The following is an 11,476-nucleotide window of genomic DNA, read 5'->3' on the forward strand; positions in this document are numbered from 1 at the left end:
CTCTCTGCTATGTATAACCTGAGAATGGGCCTCATCGAGTACATACGAGCTTCTTTGTAAGGTATAAGTTCACTAATTTTTATTAACGTGTTATTTTTTACTTGATTTATATTCTGCTTCAAATTTATTTTCACACGTTTACCATAGCTTTTTTGACAGTAAACAAAAATTATAATTGTTTTAACTTAAGTTTCTAGATAACGCATTTTTGTATTAAATTAAACAAACTATGTAATTGAATAATTTCTTAATCTTCTTGCTTCTTCCTTCTTCTTGCTACACGTATGGTTGAGAAATTTGGAGTTACTAAACCATCTACGTTGCCTTTAGACCAATTCAATTGGTATTTAATTTATTAGCAGTGCGAAAATGAGCTTTTAAAATCTAAAAATGTTAGACAAAGCAGGGCAATTTACATACTTACTCAAAATAATTATTTAAAATAGTGAGATTGATCACTTTTTTCGCAATGTATTAAACATTTCCGATGATTTGGGAAGAGTTTTATAGTGCAAATTCAGCATGGATTGCTTTTTGGGTAGCCTCTATGGAACATTAGGAAAGACAGTTAGGTCAAAGATAATATGTGACTGAACCTGTCTTTGTCCACAAAATACCTTAGCAGCTTTTTGAGCAAGTATATCCAAAATTAAAATACTTCTTTTGGTATTTTAGGTAAACTTGTTTTCAGACCTATTTATTCTTAAACAGTTTGTCATCCTAAAAGAATATCAACTGATATAAGATCGTCAATACAACACACTGCTATAATAAACTCAAATACAACGGGCAGGTAAAGGAAGGCAACTTTTTCCTCCCTATGCTACACATGCATTGAATTTATTTCAGTACCATAAAAAACTATAGAAATTAGAGCAATGCATTTTTTCATTGTAATTTATATATTTTTATACCATGTTAATATATTTTAAAACCAATACAAGCAATCAATTTTATAAAACAACTAAATATTTGCAAAGCAGCTTTATACTCCATTTTTAAAATTGAAGGACATAGCCTACTTAGTGAAATCAATTATAATTTAATGTGATGGAGCCCTATGATATTTTCAAAAACAAGTAGACATATACACTCGGTAAAGAAAATATATGCATACATAAGCTGGAAAATACTTCCTTTTGGGTCAAAAAGCATATACTTTCATCGCTTATGTTCTCCTTCCGGTATAAGGGTAAGAGTGTGCCATCCTTTGTGTTCCTTAAGCTGCAGCAACAAATGTCATACACAGTTTCAAGGGAGCCAACCAGTTTTAAGTACCGTATGCTATATTCATTAATATGGGTTTTATAACAGCATTTAAATAGTATTTCCAGAGCATTAGATGTTTTTAATTTATCACTGATCCAATGTGTAATAAAAATTAGATAGTAACTTCCTCTTTGCAATATGCATTACAGTAATGATCAAGCACTGTATAGTTATTTAAAATAATCAAAAATTTAAATGTAAATACATGTTTTTGCCTCTTTGGTGAACTTGAGATGAAAGTACCAACAGCTGTTTGTGTCAGTTATCACATTTACATTTCGTAAATTTTATAATTATTTTCCCGAATTCACAAAAATATAAATTTTCGCATTATTCAAACTTTTCTTTACTTTCTACTATCAAAATATTGATGTATAATACCTAGAAACCTGTCCTAATTCATAACGAAGCCGACAGTGAAACCCGTATCAAAATCCGTAGAGTCGTTTGGAATATATCGATGTGCAAACAGACAAACACAAAGACAGACACACTTTATATTATGTATTGACTCTTTATGTAAAACATGAAAATCACCTTTTTTAATGTTGTGAATCTTTTTATCAACAGCTGGGAACACATTAAACTACAAAAGTAGCATTGTCAGCTACATTACACACTATTACAAAAAAGAATTTCAACCTGTGATAGTGTAACGTGTTAAAAATAATCTGTGCCTATCTGTACAAAAATATTTTGTCGGTATTCCTCGTTTTCTTATTAGTTAATTGATCACTGTATGTTGATTGATAACTTGCTGTAGCCATCATTATAACTCACTCTTCTTCCTGTCCTTTCAGCTGTTACCGTGAAGTGCAATAAAAACGTAAACATAAGCACTTGCATGCAGTTTTAAATGTGTTGATAAGTTTATGCACTCAGCCATAGAACATTTTAGAAAATTTGAGTTTTACTACAGCTCAATCCAGTTTGTTTCAAAGATATTCGATCAACTGCTTCTATAATTATGAAGTACAACCTCCCAAACGTAAAAATTGAATTTTGAATTGTATTGACATTGAATTTTGTCGATCCTAAAAAATGTTAACAATATTTTCGAACACTAAAAAACTTTTAGGAGCAACTTAATTACAATTTTATGCAATTACAAAGTATTTATGCTAGAAAACCAATGAACTATCAATCTTTTACAGATGAAACAATCATATCCTAGGAGTTTTCTATTAAAGTGATGGAAAATGGGAGCTTTGTTAAAAGCTATATAGCCAAATAGAAATAATATTTCTGCTTTCACAGTTGACAAATCCTATGTTGGAAGGTAAAGTTTTTTTTTGCAATTAGGCTTTATTTTTGGAACAAGATTTCACTTTACTACTTCACACTAAATTCATATGTCTAAATATTAAATGAACCCTGATTCTGATACGAGATCACACTAGTGAAACGCCAAAGTCCACATCGATGACCCTCCGCATCTATAATACAACAGTGCATGGCTTGTCTCTAACTGGAAGAAAGTATACTTACTACTAAAAAGTGGCAGACAAGGCGCCAGGCATTGTTCACGTTCAAACAGGTAAAATCCTGCCAGGACTGGAGAGAGCTCTATTGTTCTCTGGACTGCTACTTAATTAATGCACTGCTTATCACTGTCTGATTCTCTTCTTTCCACCTCATTGTTTTCATTTATGTATAAGTAAATAATAGACGTGTAATTTGTCAAGGATAGTTGTATTTTATTAGTTGCATTATAAGGATGGGTGAAACTGAATTCAGTGTTAAATATAGTATATTGTTACAAAATATAAATCCCTCCAAATTGAGGTTTCAGTTGAAAGGAATGCGCATAAACTGGTTTAGAGTAAATTAGATTAGAACGTTTATTTCAGTCAGAATATTTTATAGAAACTAATTCAATCCAACCTGTAGTTAGATTAATTCATCTACATCCAAAAGCATATGGTTGTCGATCACTATAAAAATTTCTATTTTGATTACTTCATCCTTATAGAAATGCAATGTTTATAGATTATAATAGCAACTTGTAGTTATTTAATTTCATCCAGAGTATAAATGTTTACAACTACAACTAGTAGTTATATGATTTCGTGCAAATCACTAATCAACTACTACAACTTCTAGTTATATATAGCCACTTATGCAAGTGGGTAAAATATTAGCTATGGCCCAGAGCGCTTGTTTCTGGTAGTTTGTAACTTTCACAAGGAAAACTTTTCATCGTTAATCAAAACTTCAGCACCTCTTCCACAGACTGTTCAGTGTAAATCAAACTGCAACAATCGTGTTCGGGTGAGACTTTTGCTATAACATATTCTGTTAGAGGGATGTTAGTATACTTTTCATTAATAGACATGGTACAAAATTGTATATTTCTTATGTTATAAATATATAAGAATTATTTGTGTAATAAACAGGAAGTTTAAAAGGTATAATCGTGAATCACATAAAAAAACATTAACTTTGGCCTAAGCAATTGACGTTGCGTTAAGTTTTTCTACAATAGTAAAAATACAAAACGCTACTTGAATAACAATTTTAATATTAAAATTCATTTTTGGAAATATATAAACCTATTTAGTTATAAAACATATTTTGATACATTAATTAAATATGTAACTATATACAATACCAATAGTGTTATGTTTTATTTTTGTATGCATTACAGCTACTACTGTAAAAAAAAAAAACTGAAAATAACAATCTGGATTTGAGGAATCTGTTAAATTTTTAATAATCAAGTATATTTAAAAATGTCTATTGACATTATCGCCGCTGTAACAAATGGGGAGATTTTGGCAACCAACACCGGCAGTAAATAGAATAAGGACACCGCATAATGTCTGCTGCAGTCAATAGTCGATATGCGGTCCACTCTAGAGGATTAATAATACAAAACACACATTTTTGGAGGTGACAAAATATTAGTTTCTTTTATTAATACTTTATTTTGATTTATTATATCGTTTCGTTATTATTACTTAGGAAAATCATTGTTACAAAAATAACTATATTCATACTAAATAAGTGGTACAGAATTCCCCCATTCTGCATGTAGCTACTTACGCCTTGAGTAAACTGTACAGTTGGTAGATATAACACAGATTGTTTACATATAAATAAAACATTAAGTTAAAAGAATATTCCATTATATAAAGACAGTTATACCCTGACTTTAAAAAAGTTTGTTTAATGACACTATGACATTTTTACATGTTTTATATGTATTTTTCAACTAATTTTAAAGATTTTCTTTCTTTATTAAGTATATCTTAATAAGTATTTTCTGCGCCTTAACAATATGTTGAACATTTCAGACCTATATTTCATTTAAAAGCTTGTTGTTCAGAGTTACATTTCAATTAAATACGAGTACAAGGACAATGTTGTCTTACAACTAATATATAGGCACGCACATTTATATTTGATTAACAATTAAAAAATATAATTATCAAAAGTAATATTACTCTAAAGTACAAACTATTATGCATTTGAAATGTTTAAATTAAATCTTTTGCAACTGACGTTTTATAGTTTCTGTTGTAAATTACCATGTCAGAGACTGTTGGCGATTTGTTCCTGTCAGCGTCCAGCGCAGCAGATTTATTCTTCTTCACCGTGAAAACATTATTTTATTAATAAACATAACTACTCAGCAATATTATATTAATACTATTTTAATATTATAGATACTTTAGTATGGCAAATGAGCGTTTGTATATTCTTATCGTTATAGCCGAAATTAAAATATATTTACTGGTTTATACCAAAATCGCTTTTGCAATTCTCTTAAATAAACAATATTTACGTAACCCTTTAAGCATAATGAATTCAATTCAGTTCCAGAATGCATAACTGTAAAGTTTAATATCAAAATAATTGCATTACCCTGGCTCATTCTATCTACAAAGTCTAATGGTGTCTCTCTGTGTTTGTGTGCGTGTTATATAATAATATAAAATTACTGGACCGATTGTACTGAAATTATACATGCACATTCTTAGAGTCCCTGGTTAACATATAGGTCTATTCTTACTTAGAAAATCCTTCCGGGATACACACAACTGGTCTTAAAAGCTCCTTAACTATCCAATATCTTTATATTTATGGATTTGGTTTAATCATCAGATGGTAAATGTGTTTAATCACCTGATGAAGTGATAATTGATATGATATGTTAATGATTATGATATGATAATTCATATACATTTAAACAGGCGATAGTAAGTGTTTTTTGTAATTCATCTTTCAAAGTCAATTACACTTTAAAAATATAATTTTTCCCGCTAAATCTTTTATTTGTCTGGGTTATACTGGGGTTTAAGCAACTACAGTAAAATACAATTATTTATTACATCATAAGTGTGTTAAATTAAAAGCAAGTGCTTTAGCTTAAGTCTCCATTATTTTTATGATTTCTTCACACTGGCTTAAAATAGTTGAATCATTGGAGCTGTTCAGTATAAAATCTTGACTTATTGGACAGAAATTTGAAAAATTTACTTATAAACACAGTTTTACTCTCCACCTTCAAGGTCCCATGTTTAAACTTAAATCTAAAATCAATCAGAATATTGGAATTTTGTTCAATGACTATTGCTTATCTTAGGATTGTTTGGATGCAATTTAAAAAACATATGTCCCTGAGTTTCATAATGAAATTGCGAGCGAAGCCGCGAGTAACTTTTAACAGACAGAATCTGCTAGTGTTATTTAAAACAATTGATTGGCAATTTCAAAATAGACGGGCGGCATGGTCCGCCTTCTCCCGGACATGGCGGTATCAATAGGAGTCGGATAACGGCCGAAATTGTGATGTTAACATGCTGTAAGAGGACTTTATCGTTGAATAGGCAGAGAAAGCATGACGCATATGCTGCGACAGACATCTCTGCTTAGACTCTTTGGACCAGCATTTTTACTGTCATCGTTGATAGAATTATGGTTGGAAAAGATTTGGTATGAGGGATGAGATAGGGGTAGGGTACGATAAGCGGACCCGGTTTTTTATATCGAAATTGGCAAACGATATTACTTAATCACAACCATCGATATAATCAATCGATACTGATTAATTATTTTGAACAATTAACTTTAATAACCTATATCAACAGTTGTAAACACTTTCAAATAATACACGTACGGTAATATTTCAATTTTACATATAAGTAACATTTATTATTAAAAATGGCAGTCAATTTTAGAAAACTACACGACATTGCTTTGAAAGATGATAAGACATGTTTTAGTGGCTTCAACATTTTGGACTCGTACTAAAAACCCATTATGTGAAATTTGTGGGAAAGAAACAACTGTAACTGTGAGAGGAGCAAATATGGTTGTCTTCAGTTTTCATAATTTTGGTTATAATAATTTGTTTGATCACTGTAAATATTAAATTCATATTTAAAACATATGATTGTTATTGAGGACTATAGATACTTTTATATCGATTGATAGTCTAGGATTTGAGATGCGAATATTAGGTATCGATGATTATACTCTGCGATATAAAAAGACCGGGTCCGCTTATCGTACCCTACCCTGAGATTAGCTGTGTGTGGTGTGGAGAGATGGCAGGTGTGCGCACACGTTAATGTATTATGAGTAGTCGTGTATGAAGTTAAGATGGGGCAAGTGTCCACAGAGGAGTGTCTGTCATAGGTGAAGAGGAGTATGGTAGCCTGTATGTCGGCATCTGAATGCTTCAAAAGAATGGCGAGAGCAGTGGGACAAGTCAGGAAGGCGATTATATTAAAGTGATAGAGGAGGGTGAAAGAATGAGTTGTTGATTTTGGAGGGCTAGTGTAACATCAGAGTACAATCAGCCATGTGAATATAAGAAATACAGTTATCAAGTAGCATGTGAATTAAGTTAGATTTAGTTTTATAATAATGGAAAAGTTGATTATATAGATGGGAGTTTGACCTTTCACGTTTAGGGAAATAGATTAATTTGAGATTCTGAACGATAAGGCTTGGAAATCGATAAGGCTTGGAAATTAGAATGGGAAGGATAGACCAGAGCGATGTTTTGCATTTGGCCAAAAGACTAAAGTAGATTAGTTTGTCCGTAGTGATATTATTTATTTTGGGAATAGCGGGAAAGAGTGGGGTGAGAAGGGGGAAGCATTGAAATGAAAGGATATAAAAGGATAGCCCCAGCAGTACGGTGATACCCACTGTAGCTTTGGTATCTCCATGGCCATGACTGGATATTAGAGGAGTGTACTAATATATATATAGTAGTATATATATATATATATATATATATATATATATATATATATATATTATAGTATCTGTCAGAAGAAAAAAATCAAATTGTGTTTAAAGTTGACATGTTTTTAAATAGTTGTCATTATTTTGCATTGGTAACTACATTGTATTTCAAGTATTTGTGTTAGTCTCCATTTTTATATTATTTTGTGAGACATTAAGTCTTTCCGCACATCGACATTTCTTTTGGAACTTTCATATGATCCATGTGTCAAATGTGATGTCACTTTTTATAACACATTATTCGCTGAACGTTGGCAATGTCTATTACCTGAGGGGTTGACAAATGTAATTTCTATATGTCTATCCGCACGAGAAACCAACAAAGAACTGATATATACAATTGAAATGTGCATGAAGTTTCATTCCTACATAATTAATATTGAGTTTGATCATGGTAAATATTTAAGATTTGGCTGAGCGTTAGCTAACATTTTTACAATGGTTTCATTACTTTACCTGATAGATTAACCATGATGGCAACAAGAAAAATACTGATTCACTTTATTTGTAAACAAATGTACTCAGTTGAGTTCATTCATGTGACATTTTAACACGTGACATAGTAATACATGAAATAAGCTATACACATGAAATTTGGCATGCAGCTTTAGTGAAGCCTGATACGCGACACGTGTGGCGTACTCCTATCTAGGTTTACTGCAACTTAAAACGAGGACCAATACCCCTTGTGACAGACAGTTAAAACTGTCAACTGTAAGAATTGTTATTCCAGCAGTAAAAGAGTTCCCAGAGGAATATTTTGTAGCTACGGGAACGTGCTCAACCTTTTAATGTAAGCTGTGTCGAAAAGACACGTAGCTAGCAACAGGGGCGTATATTTAGGGGAGCGTATGGAGGCAGTGAGAATCAGCTTAAAGTTTACCAAATCGTTAGAGCGGCCTGTAGTCTAATTATAATTAATCTTAACGAATATATTTTTTTACCTTGTATGCCCTTTGGCGACATATTTCAAACGCCTTTAAACTAATTCCACTCATTCGACAACATTCTAAATACAATATTGAATGTTCAATATCAATGCTAGTATTTATGATATATAAATGCACTTATGCACGGTAATATATTATAGCAGTGGAATTTGTATTTATATCGCAGAACGCATTCATCTCAGAAGTGTTTATTCCACAGGTTGTCTAAGAAGAATCTTAAACTTACAGCCATTATCTTTTATTTAATCCAACCCGTTTGAGACTTTATCTTTGACTTAGACATTGCAATAGATAGATTAAAAGTCTACCGGAAAGAAATTACTTCTAAGTATTATCTAATTGTCACCATTCAGATTGTTCAATCAAGTGCCTCAACTTTATTTAGAATGTTCTCGAAATTGGCGAATGCATTGTTTAATCTGCATTAAATACGGCAAGTAATATGAGATGTTTACGTATGTAAAACATATATTGTAGTATGGGTCTTTCTAAATTGTGAATATTATAAATTTTCTGATTTTTTCAAATATATCTCACATTTTCATGAAAACCAGCTAGAATGGATATTCTTAAACTATAATATACAAAAGAACTTATTGGCTAATACTTTATATAGTTTCTGCGACAGTTTTGGTGAAACATTCTTCAATAAAATCACATTGCTTTGAAATATTGCCATAGTGGTCAATTGATTGCAGAACTGGCAGTTTTAGAGATTTTCATCAACAAATATCATTTTAGGAAAAACAGTTTTTGTGTGGCTACGAGTAACGAGAGCTGTTTGAGGAAAAGCCGATTCCACACAGATTATTGCTGTCGTCGGTTTCAACTTGAAAGGAGAAAGAGATATTTGTCTTTCGTTAATACATGATGTGTATCATAAACCAAGGACGATTACTGTACTACTTAATTTTGTTAATATATTATAATAAACAATGGTTGTAAAGGTCGGCTTCATTTATAGTCATATGTCAAAAGAAAAATACATTACCAACCTAGTTCAGAAGCAATATTATTTTCAAATGTTGAATAACAATACCAGAATTGTACAATTAATATCAGTTTTATTATTGTACTTATGAATTTAATAATAATAATAGCATTAATTGCCAATTATATTTACCAATTAAGCACATTTTTTTAAATTTTTATTTTGAAAAAGAATTTGGAATAATATGGACTGATTTCTTTTGATGCACAACAGTAATCGTACTAATAGGAAAGAAATTTTAGTACATGATTTCTTTTTACATGAATATTTAATTATCCAATCTGGCATTCATTGGTCGCGTAAGTATTTGCATTTGTTTTTATTGAGTAGGGAATTGTGTCATTATGTGTGTATTAAATTTTTTTTTAACCTAAACCCCAACACAAATTTCAAAATTGTTTGGATACTATATTGAAACAAAAGAAAATAAATATATTTTATATTTAAATTTTAATGTATTTTAAAACGTTGTGCATTTTATCAAATGTGTACATTTGGAACAGTCGAAAATTGAACGCATGACCCCCGAATGTAAATATTTGCAGTCAGTTTAAACTTGGTTTTGTGTTGGTTTAATGTAAACTAGTTATTTGATTTAATGTGGGATATTCACTATCCATCACGTACAAATTGTATTTAATAATGTCAGACTATTTAACAACGAGACCATTCACCATTCCCTTGTTTCGTATATTTCTTGTTAAGCAAAAAATATAAGAAATTGACAAAATGTTTAAATTCCAATTTAGAATGGTTTGGGGATGCCGGTGAGGTCTTTGAATAAATCAGCAGAACAGAGCAGCTTCATAAATAATGCAAATAGGGCAGACGTCAATAACATTGTAGGTCGGTCAACGGCTTTAGGTAAATCAATGATTTTGTTACGTGAATATCCTCTCAAACTCTTTTCTTTCGCTTTTCTTTATTCTCTCGGATGGGTTCGTTCTTCAAAATTAAGAGTTGAAACATAATAAAAAGTTAGATTATTCGATTTTCAGCAACTCAAACATAACGTGTCTTATTAATTTCTCATTTTATCCACTCGAAATAACATTCTTGTATTTGACGAATTGTTCAATTCACAAAATTGAATAATCCACCTTTTTTGTAAAGAATTGAGCTTCGGCAGTACATGTATTTAAAAGTTGGAGGCTTCTTTCTAACATAACTAGATTTTTAATAGTGAACACTTTTACTATATTTTATTGAGATTAAATAAGCTTCAAAGCCCTACGTTGGAAAGCATTGGGGGTTTTTAAGTTGTATCCTGCTTAAATTTATAATGGTGCTGTCTATTTCAAGTATTTAAACCACATTTGGTAAGTCACCAAAACACCTCAAAGTGAAGATCAGTTCTGTTTAAAAGAACAGCTCATTTCACAATAAATATATAACAATAAAATAAATATTTGATTATAATATATCAGATATAGCCTACGGTTAAAAGTTATAAGTTAAAAATCTAATTTAGTATCAATCTAATGATAAGTCCTCCTCTTTACAACATATTTTTCTAGGGTTCTATTCATTTACAACATCAAAATAGTAATACAATTCTAAACTGCTTTAAAATAACAGTACCCATACAAAATGGAAAGGAAATTAATCACTTTCAAAGTCATATTGTTTAAACTTAACTGGGAATAATATATTAGAATTTATGTGGTTCACCACATACCATATACGTTCACCACTAATCCGGAAGCAAAAGTTGGTCAGTATAAAGGAAGTCCTATCCAAGCTCGGCGAATAACCGCGGATTTGGGTTAAACGCAGAACATTGTCTCCTCAACGCCAGTTTCATAGAACATAGAATCTCCTCAATTTTGGGTGAACTTTGTCCCTACGTTCCTCAGTTTCATGCTCCTCATGGTAGGTAATACGAATTATTTTACTTTTTAAACAACCGAAACCCCTATTAATTGTAATGAATGTTATTTTTAATACTTCTTATCAATTTTATTGTTATATTTCAATACACACAGCTTGTAAAATACTGTTTATA

Source organism: Homalodisca vitripennis, chromosome 2 (assembly GCF_021130785.1).
Source record: "Homalodisca vitripennis isolate AUS2020 chromosome 2, UT_GWSS_2.1, whole genome shotgun sequence".
Classification (NCBI taxonomy): Eukaryota; Metazoa; Arthropoda; class Insecta; order Hemiptera; family Cicadellidae; genus Homalodisca; species Homalodisca vitripennis.